The following is an 18,330-nucleotide window of genomic DNA, read 5'->3' as shown; positions in this document are numbered from 1 at the left end:
TGCTTTGACTCTGAGGTCTTTGATCCATTTGGAGTTGATTCTGGTGCAGGGTGATATATAAGGATCTACAAGTGATTAACCATTGCCAGCACCATTTACTGAAGAGGCTGTCTTTCTTCCATTCTATTTTTTCAGCTCCCTTATCAAAGAGTAGGTGGCTATAGGTCTGTGAGTTCATTTCTGGATTTTCAATTCTATTCCATTGGTCCTGAGGTCTGTTCTTGTGTCAGTATCAAGCTGTTTTGACTAGTATGGCTTTGTAGTAGAGTTTGAAATTTGGTATTGATATTCCTCCAGCACTGTTCTTTCTGTTAAGGATTATTTTTGCGTTTCGGGGTCTTTTGTTTGTTTGTTTTTGTTTTTTGCCTTTACCCCAGATTGCTGCTGGGACTGAGTTTCTCTTCCTGTCCATGGTTGCTTCCAGAGCTTTCTCTTGGAGCTGCCCACTGCCTGCTGCAGGTGCCCCACCCCAGCATCTGGTCCACGCTGTAGCTAGTACCACAGATTTCCTCCTCACAGGTAATGTTTAATCCATTTATAATGAACCCACTCAGATTGACCTGCAGTGTTAGGAACTCTACCCCTTCTTGTCTACAGTGACTCAGTTTCCCCTCCATGATTTATCCTCCTCCTCTGCACATGGTCCTTTGTACCCATAGATTCAACAACTCTGGGTCAAAAAATATTACTCTGTGTGTGTGTGTGTGTGTGTGTGTGTGTGTGTGTGTGTGTGTGTGTGTGTGTGTGTGTGTGTGTGTGTCAGCCTGACGATGTTGAGACCGCCCAGCAATGGCTATTATACACACACACATAATGCGACTGTCTGCACATCTGGGCCATAATCATCTGAGAGAGGATTTCGAGCAGGTCCCTTGCAAACCTCACACAAGTCACATGGGGCTCTGCCCCAGCTCCATGGGGCCGAAGATGACCATACTGCTTCCTTCTGTTCTATCATGTGGTCACACTCATGTGGTCCGTGAGTCCTAAGACACCCCAGAAACCCCTCACCAGCGGCCTAACCATGAGCAGGGACGTGAAGAGGGACGTGTCCCGGGGACTCAGGGTGGCATGGACATGGGGCACCCGCCACATGAGATGCCACCTCCCCCAGCACACAGCCAACCATGCCGGGCCGGACTTCTACCCACACAGCCATAACAATAACACAGAAGTTGTGTGAAGTCGCCAAGTTTGCGCTTCCTACACGCACGACGATAGATAGAAAACGAACCCTCGGCTTGGTGAGCTACCCCCCCCCCCAGCCTGCCCTCAATCTTGAGCTCTCCTGCTCCAAAATAAGCTTAGCAATTGTGGACATGATGGCTTCGATATGTATTTTAGAAGGAGTTTGTCAAGTCCTTCAAAAAGTCCAGCTGGTATTTTGAACAAAATTCCATGAAATTTATAGATTAATGTGGGAAGATTTGACATTTTTGTAATTTGAAGCATCCATAAAATGATCTTTCTCTCCATTTGTTCGTGCTTTCAGTTTTATCTCTCGATTTTTCATGCCTTCTTCCTTGTCCTTTACTTTTTAATTAACAATTTTTTTCTCCCTTATAAGGTTTTTCTGCAGTTCCCTCCTCCCCCCACCCACCCCAGCCCGTGGCTTAATTTCTAGATCTTTCATCATTTTGCTTCCTCTTGTGAATGCATGTCTTTTTCTATTATATTTCTAATTGGTTAATGCTGGTGTCGAGGAAAGCCACTAATTTTAGTAAGTCGATCTTGCATTCAGCAATCTCGCTAAACTCTATTATTAGTTCCAATCAATTTACTGTTCATTCTGTTGGGTTTTATGTGGATGCCATGTAATCTGTGCTGGATGACAGCTCTGCCTCTTCCCTCATCCTTTCCCAGCCTCTCACATTATCTTCTTGGGGCACCAGCCAGAGCCTTGGGGCAGGGGGTTGGAGAGCCCTGGTCTCCATCATCCTGCTTCCAGATCTCAAGGGAGTGAATTTTCAACCCACCTACAGAGCAATGGATATTCACAGACCCCCAAAACCTGCAAAGATTTCGTCACATTAATGTTCCTCTCTACTGAAATTATCCTGAAAGTTTTTTGGATTGTTGGATTTTTTAAAAAAAAAATTAATCGCTATTAAGATGTTGGACTTTTTCAGATGTTTCTGTTTGCTCTGACAGTTCAGGAATCCGGTAGGTAGCCTGATGGAATTCCTGAGGTGAAGGTGGTCTCATGTTCCTGGAACAAACCAGCCGAGGTTGTTTCTTTCCAAATATGTTGCAGTGTGAAGACACTTATTGGAATTTTGCATCTATTTTTATAGATTAAATAGGGTTTTTTTTTTCCTCCCTTACATCGGTCAAACCTGCAATTTGAAATCAACATTATTTGGGTCTCATAAAATGAACTGGGCAGATCTCATTGTTGTCTCTATTCTGGAACAGTCTGTCTAAGAGAACTTACCTGACCTGATCCTTAAGAATTTTGGTAGGCGTCTCATCTAAAGATATCTGTGCTGGAACACGCTTTTAGAGGAATGGCCTTGACTGGCATTTCAATTTCTTTCTTTATCTTTTTCGTTTTTTCCCCTTTGCTTTACTTTTTTTTTTCTTACAGTGCTAGAGAAGGAACTAGGGGCCTCCAATGCTAGGCAGTCAATCTACCACTGAGCTACAACCCAATGCTAGGAGGTCAATCTACCACTGAGCTACAACCCAATGCTAGGCAGTCAATCTACCACTGAGCTACAACCCAACCCTGACTGGCATTTTAATTTTGCTTCTTTTTTTTTCATCTTTTTTTTCAGTACTGGAGTTTGAACTCAGAGTCTTGTATTTTCTAAACAGGCGCTCTCTGGTTTGAGCTATGTGTCTAGCCCCACCATTTCAAAAAAATTTGAATAGGGGCTGGGAAAAGGGGATAAGGAAGGGTAACAGAGGGGATAAATAGGACCCAATAGGTGAATGTATGAATATATCACGGCAAACCTCCCCTGTTATACAATTAGTAAGCACTAGTAAATGTGCAGAAAAGAAAAAAAAAACTCCAAGTTTTATTTTCTTAGAATTGGATCTTGAGAATTCTTCAGGTGTCATAGACCTAAGTTTGTGTTTTATTTTTTCAATTATCTTCAAGTAGTTGTACAAAAGAGATTCAATTGAGTGTGTCAATTGACGAGAACAATGAATCTTGGCCAGTTATTCTCTGCCTCCATGTCAACCCCACCCCATTACCCAGCTCCAAATTCACATAAGAACCTTGAGAATTATGACTGCTATTCACCTACTCTTCCTCCTTCCGTTTTTCCATCCCCCATCAGTCCCCCTCTAAAGACAGTAAACATATTTCAGCTTTCTGACATCCATTTTGGCAAACTGTCAGTTAATTGCTCAAAGAAAGTACACCATTGGAATCCTCTCCAGGGTACACCATACAGTCTGGTAGTATTATGTGGGTTTTCATGGATGTGCTTCTATTTTACCTGTAACTCCCACATGTGAAGAAAGAAGGAAAGAATGTGGCTTTTGTCTCTCTGAGCTTGACTTACCTCACTTAAAGTAATTTTTTTCTAGGTCCATCTATTTCCCTGAAAATGACATACTATTACTCTTCTTGATGAGTGAACATTGCATTTCTTTGATCCATTCTACACAAAAGCTCTTTATAAGATATGTGCTTCAAAAATATGTTCTCCCAGCCTTGGTTTGTATTTTAGCCTCCAAATGGAACTTCGGGAAGAGCACAGGTTTTGCTTTTAGTGAAGTACAATTTATTTTATGGAGTGTACTGAGTTTAATGCTCCTCCCAACAATCTTTGCTTCATGTAAAGTCAAAAGTTCTCATCTCCCATATTTTTTCTTTTAGAAGATTCACAGTTTCAGAGGAGAGATCCACTTGAGGTTTGTTGGTTGCATATACTATATATATACGCATATATATACATATATATGATATGGATCAAAGTTTATCATGCCAGTTGTAAGCTCTCCAAAAAATCCACCACCTGTTTTGAGAAGGTCATCCATTCTCCTATTTCTGTACCTTTGCAGAAAATCAGGTTTTTGTTTTGTTTTGTTTTGTTTTGTTTGTATTTCTGGGTCAATGAACTTACTGGTCTATGTTGCAGCCAATAATATATAGCCCGAGATACTTCTTTCACGAATCCGGAAACCACGTGTAAGTCATTTCATTCATTTTAGTTCCTCTGCATTCCCAGGCAAGTTTTTGAATCAACTTTTTAATTTCAACCAAAAAATTCTGCTGAGATTTTTTTAATGGGAATTATATTGATTCTATAGATCCATTTGGAGTGAGTTCAAATTTTAACGAATTTGAGTTTTCTGATTCATGGACTAGTGAAAACCTTCCTTTCTTCTCTAGCGTCTCATAGGTTACTGTCTGTATTTGGTATATTTTTCACCGAAGGTATTTGATTTGGGTCTTTATATACATTGCATGACTTCACTTAACTTTTACTCAAGTAGAACACAATTCTAACAGTGGCTCTGTCATCCTGGTCTTCTAGTTCTAGCAGCAGGACATTTCTGGGTTGGTTCATTAGAGGATTCAACTTCTCTGCTTCTTTGTAGGTCAGAAACTTTTCACTGGATTCTAGACATTGAAAACCTTTACTGGGTGCTAAGATTTGATACATATTCTGAAGCTCTGGTCTAAGTTGCAGCTTCTACAGCTTGTACACATGTTGATTACTTGGATCTTGTCTGAGTTTTGTTCAGGAGTGTTTAGAGTAGGAGAGACAGACATGCGGCTGGGTGCAGAGCTGTGGAGTTCAGGACCACCTTCAATTTGGGCCAGAAGTCTCATCCACACTCACTCTGGTCCTAACCCTGATGAAGGATAATTCTATTCCCTTCTGACAGCAACTCCCTTCTAAGAGCTTCACCCAAAGCTCCGTGAGTCGGGAGGACACTGGGAGACGGTATTCCCAGCTCCTGGATGCCCCACATGGCCACTGCTGATCAGCTCAGGCCTTCCTCTCCAGCCCTGAGCTCCCCTCAGACAAACGTGCCCATGCACTGCTGCACTTTGCTGAGAGTCTTGAAAGATGTCATTTCATGCGTTGTCTTTTTAAAAATTATCGTTTTAGGCACTGGGAAGGTGGCTCAGTGGTAGAGCACTTGCCTTGCATGCAGGAGGCCCTGGGTTCCATTACCTCAGCACCACATAAGCAGAAAAAAGCCGGAAGTGGCGCTGTGGCTCAAGTGGTAGAGCGCTAGCCTTGAGCTGAAGAGCTGAGGGACAGCGCCCAGGCCCAGAGTTCAGGCCCCATGACTGACAAATATATATATATATATTGTTTCAGATGAAACAATCTGAACTGTGTTGTCCTAGCTGAGAGAAGCAGGCTACTCTTCATATTTTAGAATTGTTTTTATCTATTTCTGTAAGAAAGACTGCTGAAATATTTATTGAGATCATCTTGAATTTATAGATCCTTGTGAGGAGAATTATTTTGACAACATTGTGTCTCTCAGTCTAGAAGCATGGTGTACCTTGTCATGTGGATCGGTTTTCTTTCATTTATGATGATGATATTTTGAAGAATAATTATTTTCTGTGTGCCAGTGCTGGAGCTTTTCTTGCTTAGCTTTTTTTCTCTCAAGGCTGGGGCTCTACCACTTGAGCCACATCTTCCGTTCCAGCTTTTGTTAGACAAGAATCTCTCAGATTTGTCTGCTGGGGCTGATTTTGAACCTTGATCCTCAGATCTCAGCCTCCCTAGCTAGGATGGTAGGCGTCAGCCCCCTGCACTCGGCTTTATTTTGAAAAAAAATGTTAATCTTATTTGATTTATCCCTAAGAAGTTCACATTTCATGTTCTTTGAAACAATGCTATGCTTAAATTTCATTTTTCCTCAATGATTTCTTGTTAGAATAAATTTGATTTTTATATACCCAACCATGTACACTAAAACTTTGCTAAATTACTTCCAGTACATTTTTTTTCTGTAGGTTCTGTAGAATTTTCATAGGCAAACTCAGGTCAATTGAGGATAAAGGAAGTTTTCTTCTTTTCCAATTTGTGTGTGCCTTTTATTTTTCATGGTGTGAGTGTCCTGTCTGAAGCTATGGAGAGTGAAAATATCTCCATCCTGACCAGGGGTGGGGGAAGAGTTCTGCCTCTTAGTGTTGGTTTTTTGTTTGTTTGTTTGTTTTCTGTTGGTCGTGGGGCTTGAACTCTGGGCCTGGGCGCTGTCCCTCAGCTCTTCAGCTCAAGGCTAGTGCTCTACCACCTGAGCCATAGTGCATTTCTGGCTTTTTCTGTTTATGTGGTGCTGCAGAATCGAACCTGGGAACTCGTGCATGTGAGGCAAGCACTCTACCACTGAGCCACCTTCCCAGCCCCACTTAGCGTTGTTCGACTAGTTGTTGGCACAATTCCTTTACTGGGGTGCTGCTTTTAAATTTTAAAATAGGAGATAAGCACTGAATATTGCAAATGCTTCTTAGAGATCTATCAAATGATGGTATTTTTTTTCCTTAATCACTTGGTCCTATAACACTGAATGACCTTTGAAATCCACACTCATGAGCACACCCTCCCATGCTCATCCCTCATTATCATTTTGTAGGTCATTGGAATTCACTCACTTATTCTGTTGAGAGGTTTTCAACTTTCATCTGAGCAATATTGGGCTCTAACTTTAATTTTCTTATAATGCCTTTTTCAGATTTTGGTATCCACTTTGCATCGACCTCATAAAATAAGTTGAGAGATTTTCAGAAAAAAAAAAGTTTGTAGAGTACTGGTATTATTTCTCCCTTAAATGTTCGATAGAAATTGAAGAAAAAAAGAAAAAGAAGCCATCTGGGCTGGTAGTTTGCTCTGTGGGCTTTAAGTTGTAATTCAAGTGCCATAATAGATAAATATAGGAATTTTCATATTTTCTGTTTCTTCTTGTCTTAATTTCAGTAAGTTGAGTTTTTCAAGGGAATTTTCCATTTTGTATAAGTTGTTGAATTTATTTGCATTAATTTTCCCATAATACCCGCTTCGTCTCCTTGTAAGGTCTATCAACCGGTTCAGCGTAGCCACTTTCATTGCAGATACTGGTGATTGGTTTTGCTTTTTAAAATCTGCCTGACTTGATTTTACCAATTTTATTAATGCTTTTTTTTTTTTTTTTTTTTTTAGAGAGAAGCAGCTTTGAGGCATGCTGGTTTTCTGTATTGCGTGGCCATGTTCTCTTGAGTTGATCCCTGCACTTTCCTGCTCCTCTTCGCCTTACTTGAGGTCTGGCTTGTTCTTTTTTTCTAATGTCCTGACACTGAAGGAAAGACTGTTGATATCAATTTTCCTATTCTTTTTGAATATAAACATTCAAAGCTATAATTTCCCTCCAAAAATAATCTGAAGTCCCAACACCTTTTAAAATAAGCCTTAAGTTTAATGACAGTTTGGGGCTCACAAGGAGGCTGCAAAGGATGGTCTCAGCACCGCACCCAGCTTGTCCGGCATTCATGCCTGGCACTTAGGACGTAAGAGTACATGTGTGTGTATGCACAAGATTTGTCTCAATTAATGAATGCATACTGGCATGATGATATATCACTATTTACTGAAGTCCATATTTACTTAGGCTTTAATTAGTACCTTTTGTTTTTTTTTTTTGTTTTTGGTGTCAGTCCTGAGGCTCAAACTCAAGGCCTGGGCTCTGTCTCTGAGCTTTGTTGCTCTACCACTAAAGCCACACTTCCACTTCTGGATTTTTGGTAGATAATTGGAGAAGAGTCTCACTGACTTTTCTGCCTGGGTGGGTTTGAACAATGGTCCTCAAATCTCAGCTAGGATTACAGACCTGACCACCGGCATTTGGTCTAACAATGTCTTCTTCCCACGCCAGCATGTGATCAGGACAAATCACGCTAAGTCATGGTATGTCCTTCATTTCCTTGATACTGCGGCCATTTTCAAACTTCCTGGTCTTGGATGACTTTAACAGTTTTGTGTTGTACAAGTGTGTGAGCCTCACACATTTTTGATAGATTCTAACTTTACACCCCTTGAGTCTGAGATTTTTTTTTGTCCACTCACTGATTATTTAGAAATGTATTCCTTAATTTCCTCACATGGAAAGATTTCTGGTTACCCTTTCGGTTATGATCTCTAAGTTGCTTCCACACGCTCTGTGGCAGAGCGTCAGTCCTAGTTGAATGAAGGAAGAGCTGTAGGCCCACAGGAGAATGAATATTCTGCATTTGGCAGGGCACGAGAATGGCAGTTATAACAATATGGTTGGGAGTTTTCAAATGTGCTGTGCCTTACATGCTCCGTCTGCTTATTTTATCAGTTTCTGAAAAAGAAATGTAATAGTCTTCATCTATAATTGCAGCTCTTCCCTTCAGTTTGTCAGGTTTTGCTTCATGTCTTTTTAAGTTCTGTTATAAGGTGCAAACACGCTTAGTTATTATGTCTTCTTAATAATTAGTACTTGTGGTGCATGAGATGTGCCTTTTTCTCTGACAAATTATATTTACATCTATGTAAATGGTCATTTGCATCAAATGCATTTGCATCTACATAATGACTGCTGATCTGAGGTGCCCTCTTGCTGTTTGTTTTCAGTTTGGGCCTTGGCTCTTTTTCCTTGTTCCTCTGGTTGTACCATCTTCAACTATATTTTAGCAACGGATCTATTTTTTTAGATATCCAGGAAGGCCACACACATGCCCGCACCAGTACTGGGCCTCATGTTCTCACCTGCTTTTTCCCCTCAATGCCAGTGTTCTACCATTTGAGCCACACCCCTACTTCTGACTTTTTGCTAGTTAATTGGAAATAAGAATCTCACTGACTTTCCTCTCCAGGCTGGCTTCCAACTGGGATCCTGAGATCTCAGGCTCCTACATAGCTAGGATTACAGGTGTGAGCCACTGGAACTCAGCTGCATTCTTCTTTTAGTGGATACTTTAATGGTGGCATGATCATATTTTCCTCTAATTAATATTATAGCACTTCATATGTATAATTCATACTATAATTGTATTATAGTATTTCTTCAAAATGTTTTCCATGCCTCCTCTTTTATTTCCTTCAAATTGCAGTTCCACACATATTAGACTTTCAGAGCATTCCATAGGTTGTTGAGACTGGGTTACTTGTTCCTCTCTCTCTATTTTAGTTTGGGAAGTTCCTTTGACATATTTTCATTCCTTCTCATTATTTCCTTCTACAACATATCCTACATAAAGTTAATCCTACCCAATCAACGGTTGATTTTAGTGAGTTGCGTTCAGCTTATTTTCATTATTTTTCTGTCTCCTGAAATTCTTCACCTCTTCTCCTACCTTGCATTGCAGCCACCTTTTCCTGTACTGTCTTTACTGTACTGTAAAGTCATTTTAATTCAAAGACCTATGTTAAGCAATCTGCTCTTTTATGCTGAAACTATGTCTGTCTAGATGACAGCTTGGAGGTTTTTACTATGTCTATTAATTTCTTTGTTTCATGCAAGATACCATGGGTGACATATTATGCATTATTTTGTTTTTGTGTCTTCTTGTGAAGAAGATTGGCTTAAAGAGCTGGTGGATTACTTGAATCCTGTAAATACTTGGTTTTTTAGTTCTGTCAGGTCAGGGGAATACAGTGTAGGCTTTGGTTTGGGGTTTTTGTTTGGTTTTGTTTTTGTGCCTGGACTAGGGCTTAAACTCAGAGTTGGGGTACTATCCCTTAGCTCTGGTATTCTTCCACTTGACTCACACCTCTACTTCTGAGTTTTTGGTGATTAATTGTAGAGGAGTCTCATGGACTTTCTTCCAGGGCTGGCCTTGAACCACAATCCTCAGATCTCAGGCTCCTGAATAGCTAAGATTACTGGCACGAGCCACTGGCACCTGGTATAGGTTTAGTCCTTAGATATGACACTTCAGTTTTCTTTTTTTAATGGAAATTCCAAAATATTTACAAAGAACTGTGTACTAGCCGGTCCTGAATTCTAAATCCTGCCTCTCCAGTGCTAGGAAAATTCTGAGACCTCTGCCAAAAGCTTCAACCCTCCAGCATTGCTTTATTAGATCCGAGCTCTGCAGTTTGGGAGTCAGGAAAGGCCTGACTTGCAGTAAGTGTGGGGTGCCTTTCTCTGAGGCTTCCTAACTTCTGGGATTTTCTTCTAGCAACTTCTAATCTCTAGAAAGACCACTGTCCCTGGCTAGGATGTTACACACGTCTTCCCCTTGCCTTAAACCAGAAAACTGGATCGAGTATATGAAATTATGTGCTGATCTTAAACAAAGAGCCCAGCAACCCCCGAGATAAAATAAGCACACGGGTTAGGAGAGTCAGAAGTAAAAGAAGGGAGGGCAGGGGAGATGCTAAATAAATAAATGAATGAATGAAAGTAACCAGTTCAAAAAAGGCTAGAAGGGAGGCTTGTTGGCCTGCCTAACAAGTATGAGACTGTGAATTCAAACCTCAGTACAAACATCAGAAAGTAAATAACCAGAGAATAAAAGGTTGTAGGGATGGCTCAAGCACTAGAGGACCTGTCTAGGAAACACAAACCGCTCAGTTCAAAATCCCCAAGCACCACCAAAAGAAACACAAAAACAAAAACAAAAAAAGAATGACTACAGGACCTTTCCTAGTCAGAGTAAGGTAAATCAGCATATAATAGAGATGCAGGCACGCCAGCTCCAATGTTGATCACAGCACCATTCACATCAGCAAAGCTGTGGAATCAGCCTGGGCAGATGTAAACCAATGAAGGGATAAAGAAAATGTAGGTCTGATACACAACGGAGTATTATTCATCCATAAAACAGAGTCATATTATGTTGTCTGCAGGAGATCGGATGGAACTGGAGATTATCATGTGCGGCAAAGTAAGCCAGACTCTGAAAGACAAATAACACTATTTTATCTCCTGTGAAGCATCTAGACCGGAAAGAAAAAATGAGATAAAGACACAAAAGGGACTGTTGGGAGAGGGAAAACAGTGCCAAGGGAGGACAAAAAGAGAATGCCCTGAGGCACGAGGACATCACAAGCCTGTGCGCAGAGAATAATGAAACCCGTGGACAATAGCAAAAGAAAACAAGAAGGAGAGTGAGGGAACATTCGAGCAAAGCGTAGAGGGGCCAATTGGATCAAAGCATATTTTATGCGTGTATAGATATATCATAATCACCTTTGCGTGATCCACATATGCAACTAAAGAAATGGATTCTTAAAGGCAATTCTTGAATTTTTTTAAAGATGACAGCAATAGACAAATACTGGAACATCAAAAAAGATGGAAAAAGTGCAGTAAAGATGACAGGCTTTCTTCTTCCCTTGAGGTTTCTGTCCTCGTTGACGGCTGGACCGTGTTTTCAGCAGGACATGGGGACTGCTCTGAGTGTGCAGAAGTGGTTATCTGGCAGGCGTTATAAATGAGAATGGGAGAAAGGACACAGAGAGACCTATTTTTTTCTGTGCTTCACTTGAGCCAGTGAAACAATGACACTAATAGACCATGATAAATTTTGTTCAGAGCAATATAATACCTGGATAAATCACTTAAAAGACCATATGAAAAGATACACCCGACAGACCTGGCAGTGATAAGTTGGAGAATAATGACACACACAAGGGGCAGGGGAAGGGATCCATACCGACACCAGTTATCCATGTTGTCACTAGAATTATGTTCTTATTAATCTGAAATACCGTGACAGGTTCAAGATGAATCTGATGGTCTACAGAGCAGCCATTAAGAAAAAATGCAGTGGAGAAATCAACAAGAATGAGAACGGCATACTTGAAACACTTGCTTAAGAAAACGGAAGGAAGGCTCATTACCACACTGCTCACAATAGCCCCATTAGGGAACCAGCCCAGATGCCCTACAAGGGATGCATGAATCAAGAAACTGGGATGCGTTTACACAATGGAGTTGTGCTCATTCACTGGGAAGAATAATACTATGTCATTCTCAGAGAAATGGACAGGCTCAGAAAGGCAAATGGTGCATGGTTTCTCTCCTATGTAGATGCTAGACCTAGAGAACATTTGTGCATTTCCATACAAACAAAGGATGATACACTTAGGGGAAAAATCCCAAAGTATAACTCCTCTGAACAGCAAATATACTACTTATCAAAATGAATACCCAACAATCTCAATAAAGAAAAAAAATGAATACCTGGAAGTGGAAACATATGTTGAGTGGGAAGGCAGAGGGAGGAAGGGAGAGCAAATGTAGTCATGATATTCTGTGTACCTTACGTAAAAACTCAACCAGGTAACTTGAGGGTAAGAAAGGAAGCGGAGGGGGGAGGGAAGGGGGAGGGAGCGGGGAGAGCAAAGCTAGGCTTAGCTCTGGTCAAGTGTCAGACCCGGTGCTGGTGGATCATACTGTCCTCCTAGCCACTCAGCTGGCTGAGACCTCATGACCGAAGTTTAAAGCCAGCCCTGCAGCAAAAGTCCATGAAACACTTATCTCCAAGTAGCCCCCAAAAGCTGGAAGTAGAGCTGTGGCTCAAGTAGCAGAGTACTGCCTTGAGCTAAAATGCTCAGGGACAGAGCCCAGGCCATGAGTTCAAACCCCAGGACCAGTACCCAAAAACACCCAAACAGAAATATTGTCCTCATACCCTGACCTAGGGAATTATAACCTTTTTGTACAACCACTCAATAATAATAATAACAATAATAATAATTTTTAAAGACAATAAAAATATAATTTAGAAAAGAAAATGGAAAGACTAGAGGAACAGATGAATGGACCAAGTATTACAACTGAAAGGTAGAGATTGTGAAACTGGATAGAAAGGAAAAATATAACTAAACACTGACTATAAAATACACACTTCAAAGACACAAATAAGTTGAGTGTAATTGGATGGAAAAAAAGACGTAACATTCAAACTGTGAAGAGAGCCAGAGTGGCCATAGTAACGTCAGATAAAATAGATCACAGAGCCAAAGAGAGAAAGTTCACCACAAGAAGAGCTTCGATATGTCATGGGAAAGAACAGTTATAAATGTCCACACCCTGAAGAACAGAGCCGTCAAACAACAAAGCAAGACTCAGAGCGGACTTAAGAAGATACCTCAGCAGTTTCAGCCACGTGTAAGATGAGCATTGTAAGTAAATAATAGAGCAAATGAGATAAAAACACAAAGCATCGTGTCTATAAGATGTGAAAAGCACTGTCCAGCAATCTGACCTTACCAACCCTAATCAGGACATTCCACCCAGCCATAGAAAAATACTTTCCCCCCCTACGCACAATAGCACTATTCTCTATGACCATTTGCTAGACATTTAAAAAAGTCTCAGCACATTCAAAATAATGAAAATAATCTAAAGTATCATATAAAGGATGCTATCTGCCACGACAAAAATTACACTAAAAATTAACAACAGGAGCCAGGCACATGGGACTCATGATTGTAATTCTAGGTACTCAGGATGTTGAGTCTGGAAGGATTGCAGCTCTAAGCCAGTCTCAGGAATGGAGGTGGGGGGAGTCCTCAAAATGAGATCTCCAATTAACCAGCAAAATGCTGGACCAGAGGCAAGGCTCAAGTGATAGAGCACCAGTCAAGCAAGCTCAAGACCTTGAGTTCAAACCCTGGTACAGGGAGGAAGGAAGGAAGGGAGGGAGGGAGGGAAGGAGGGAGAGAGGGAAGGAAGGAAGGAAGGAAGGAAGGAAGGAAGGAAGGAAGGAAGGAAGGAAGGAAGGAAAAGAAAAGGAAAGAGAAATCAATAGAGGAAGAAACTAGAAAAACTCTCAAATACTTAGAAATTTAACATCACATCTTTAAATAACCCACAGGTCAAGGAAGAAATAGGAATTAAAAATATAACAAACAAAATGAAAATTAAAACACGATGTTAAAATTTAGATGCTGCTGCTGAAGTAATATTGGGGGTAAGTTTAGCTTTAAAAAAATCTTAGCATTTGAAATGAAGATGTAACAGAATCAGGAATGAAACAGGATCTCACTGCAGAGGTTTAAAAACTAAAAATGTTACAAGAGATTGAGAACAATCTGATGACACACACACACACAAAATACAATTTATACGAAATGAGAAAACCCCTAGAAAAAATGTGAAATTAAGTGAGAGCAAATAAAACAAGAAGAAAATGTCAATGAACAGACACACCAAGAAACTTAATTAGGAATGTAAAACTGTCTTGCTTTCTTTTCCTTCCTTCCTTGCTTCCTTCCTCCTTCCTTCTCCCCCCCCCCCCATTTCTTGCTTCCACTTGAGAGTACTGGAGTTTGGCAGTACTAGGGCCACACACTAGGTGCAAGCTTTACCCTTTGGGTCACGCCTTCAGACCTTTCGCTTTAGATCTTTTTCAGATAGCAGGCTCCGTGATCTCCACCTCCTGAATAAATGTTATCCCGATGTGTGCCAACACGCCCAGCCACATGATTTTTTGAGAAAAATTATTTTAAAAAAATATTTGGTTGTGGTAGAGTGCTCGCCTTGAGCTGAAGAGCTGAGGGACAGCGCCCAGGCCCAGAGTTCAGGCCCCACGACCGGACACCACCACCCCCCCCCCAAAAAATACTTGGTTTCAAATTCTGCTATCTATAAAAGTCAAAATGATCCAAACAGTAGGTACTGGTGTAAAGATAGACATAGCGATCAAAGAAACAGAATTAATGGGAATTAATCTCCTCTGTACATCAGCTTTCTATAATGATAAGGAACCAGGCCTCTGTGCGCAGGCAGCGTCCGTGGGATGGAGTGCGTTTCCTTCTGAGCAGCGTCGCTCCTGGCGCCTTACAGAGGGAGCATGGAAGGCCAGAGCACTGTGGGAACAAGAGCGAAGCGTGAGCAGGGAGGGCAGCTGGAGGACGCCGGGTAGAACCAGCCCGAGGAGAAACACACCGAGTGTGAAAGGTGGTGCTCGGTTTTCCCAAGGAGGTTCCCCACCTCCCAGACAGCGAAACCTGGACAGAAAGCTCACTGGCTCGGACACCACACAGGCTCACAGAGAACAGCACCGGCGTGAGAGGCTCAGCCCCTGGCCAGCAATCGGCAGACAAGTTCCTCCTCCTTAGGGTCAGGCCAGCTCGTGCAGCGCCCTGGGGTCACAGCTGGGTCCAGCCTCCCTCTGCCGTCCTGGGCGCAGGTCCAGCGGATGGGGTGGGGGCGAGGAGCCTTGGCATTCCAGATGGAGGGGGATTAGGGCCCCACAGGCATGGCCGGGCCCCCGGCTGTCTCACACCACGGACGCAGCCATGCCTGTGGGAGAATCCTCTGAAAGGACTGAGCATCCTTGCGAGTGTCCTTGCACTCGATCAAAAACACATTCCATGGCATGCTAGAACTTTGAGACCAAAGCAGTTGTGACTATCATCGTCATTAAAAAGTTTGCTCCGTGTTTACAAGGAAGTATTTTGAAATATGTGATCAAGGGGGAAGAAAGAAAAAGAAATGGGGGCTGGGAAGGTGGCTCAGCAGTAGAGCGCTTGCCTTGCATGCATGAGGCCCTGGGTTCGATTCCTCAGCACCACATAAGCAAAGAGAAAAAGCCGGAAGTGGCGCTGTGGCTCAAGTGGTAGAGCGCTAGCCTTAAGCTGAAGATCTGAGGGACAGCGCCCAGGCCCGGAGTTCAGGCCCCACATCCTGACTCAAAAAAAATTTAAAAAAAGAAAAAGAAATGGATCAGTGCACTTGCAATTTATTAATTTAGCACACGTTCTAAGTAAATACCGTAAAGAAAAGGATAACCTTGTTTTCAAGTGTTTAATTGTTGTTATAAAGGTGATTACAGAGGGGCTGCAGTTCCCTGAGTCAGGGGCTGAGTGCACTGCCTTTTAGACAGCACCGCCCTCCCCTCACTCTCTCCCAGTGGAAAGGATAATCCTGTCAAGAACTAGCAAAGGAATAACTAGAAACATATTCAGAAAGAAGGAAGAAAGAGGAAGGGACGGGAAGAAGAGAAAAAATAGACACTAGTCTATAAAACATAAAAAATACTCCAAATGTGTCACTCAATGTGAGAGCTTAATTATAAAACTTCTAGAAGAAAAGATAGGAGAATAATTTTTTGATGTGCACCTAGGGGCACATTCCTTGTACATAATACGCAACAGACAGGTAATACCAAAATCTGATCAACTGAATTGATCAAAACTAACGCTGTTTTCCTTTTCATAAAGAAATGCAAATGACTGGAGTTTCTTGAAAGACCCTCTCAGCCACACTGGGAGCGGTGGCCTGTGCTGCCACCCCGGGACAAGAGGACAACAGCCAGCCACCGGGGCAAACACATCTCCTAAAAATAACGAAGAGACGACTGTTTCCTTTTCTTTATGTGTGGTGTGCTCTCATGCATGTCTTCAGCAGGGGGAGGGGAGGTACAGATCTCAACGGAAAAGGGTGAAAAGTGAACGATACAACTCGTGGGTGGAGTCGGAGGGGGGACCGGGAGAGAGTGAGGGAAAGGAGAAAAAAATGATGGAAGAGTGGTTCAAAGAACAGAGCACCTGCATAGCAAACACAATGTCCTGAGTTGGAACTCAGTACTGCAGAGAGAGAGAAAGAGAAAGGGAGGGGGGAGAGGGAAGGGAGAGAAAGATAGGAAGGAAGGAGGAAGGAAGGAAGGAAGGGAGGAAGGGAGGGAGGGAGGGAGGAAGGAAGGAAGGAAGGAAGGAAGGAAGGAAGGAAGGAAGGAAGGAAGGAAGGAAGAAAAGAATGAAGGAGAGAGGGAGGGAGGGGAAAGAAAGAAAGAAAGGGAAATAAATGAAGAAAGAAAATGAAAGAGATGAAAGAGAAAGAGAGGGAAGAAGGGAGGAAGGATGGGGGGAGAAAGGAGAAGAAATGAAATAGAGGGGGAAGGGAAAGGGGGAATGAAGAAAAAAGAAGAGAAGGGAAAAGAAGAAAATGGAAAGATAAGGCTAGGACTTGGAGAAAATATACACAAATCCTCTGGTTTGTAAAAGAACTTGCGTCTCTTACATTGGCAAGGTGTGCAGCTCAACAAGAATCCAATGCCATTTCAGAAGCTGAACTATGCATCTGAATAGACAGTTAACGAGAGAACCTGCAGGAAGAGTTCATGCACAGGGGCTCAGTGGTCATCAGTTTTCGTCCCTGGCCAGGCTGTCGTGAGATGCCCGCAGCTGGCTTCCCACCGCCCTGGGAGAGGCTGAGCACTCTCCTCCTGAATCAGATGCAAAGATGTCATCCCTTGCTCACCCCCGACTTCCTAGCAGGTAATGTGTTTGTCTGCTGGAAATCCAAGCCATAAAATGGGAAATTAAAAAAAATATAGCAGGATGAAAAGTAAATGGTTTTTATTTGTATAGCACATCACCGTGGACATAAGAACTCTTGAGGGCTCTGCTCAGTTCACCTGCCTTGCTTACTTTCTAGATGACTTGGTCATTTGCTGTCATTTTCCCCCTCTTTATATATTCTGGAAGTGAATCCTTTATCTGGTGGAGAGCTGGGGAAGATTTTCTCCCATTCTGAGGGTGAGTCTCTGTTCTGGTCATTATTCCTTTTGCTATGCAGAAACCTATCCATGGGCTGTGGTCTCGCTTGTCAATTCTTGTTCTTGGCTCCTGGGCAGTTGGAGTCCTATTCAGAAAATAAACCCCTGTGCCTATAACTTGTGGAGTTTCCCTCTGTGTTCTTGGAACAGATTCAAAGTTGACTCCAGTCCTTGAGTTCTTCGATCCACTTGGACGTGAGTTTTCTACAGGCTGAGGGACAGGGTCCAAGTTCCAATCTCCTTCCAGGAGATGACTGGTTTTGCCAGTCTTTTTTTTTCCTGCAGTATGTTTTGGGTTCCTTTGTCCAAATGTGGTTGGTTGTGGCTGTGTCGTTTTATTTCTGAATTTTCTTTCACTCCGTTAGTCTTCAGGTCTGGTTGTGTACCGCTGGCAAGCTGTTTTAGCTTCGATGACTCTGTCATACAACTTACGGTCTGTCATTGTGATGCTTCCATACTGGTCCTCCGTACTGCAATCCTGACTCTCCCTAGTCAGAAAGGCCACCATCAGAAAGACAACAACCGATGCCGGCCAGGATCTGGGGCAAAGGAGCCTTCCCGCTCTGTGGGGGGGAGGGGGGAAGGGAGCTGGGCACCATTGCAACCACTACAGAACTCAGTATGGAGGTTTCCAAAAACCTGAAAATAGGCCTATCTGTAACCCTGCCATATCTGAAGTGGTGAAGCCAATATGGAAGGGACATGCTTGCCTACCCATGTTTATTGCAATGCTGTTGATAATAGCCACAGGGTGGAATTAGTCAAGGTGCCCAACAACAGATGAAGGAAGGAAGATGGTGATGGTGATGTATGCATACACAACAACACACATTCACACACATCATGGACTATTACACAGTCACAAAGAAAAACGAAGTTGTTATTTG

This window comes from Dipodomys merriami, unplaced genomic scaffold (assembly GCF_024711535.1).
Source record: "Dipodomys merriami isolate MVZ:Mamm:240054 unplaced genomic scaffold, mDipMer1.0.p SCAF_50, whole genome shotgun sequence".
In the NCBI taxonomy this organism is placed as follows: Eukaryota; Metazoa; Chordata; class Mammalia; order Rodentia; family Heteromyidae; genus Dipodomys; species Dipodomys merriami.
The sequence above is the reverse complement of the archived record's forward strand: the minus strand, read 5'-3'. Positions refer to the sequence as shown.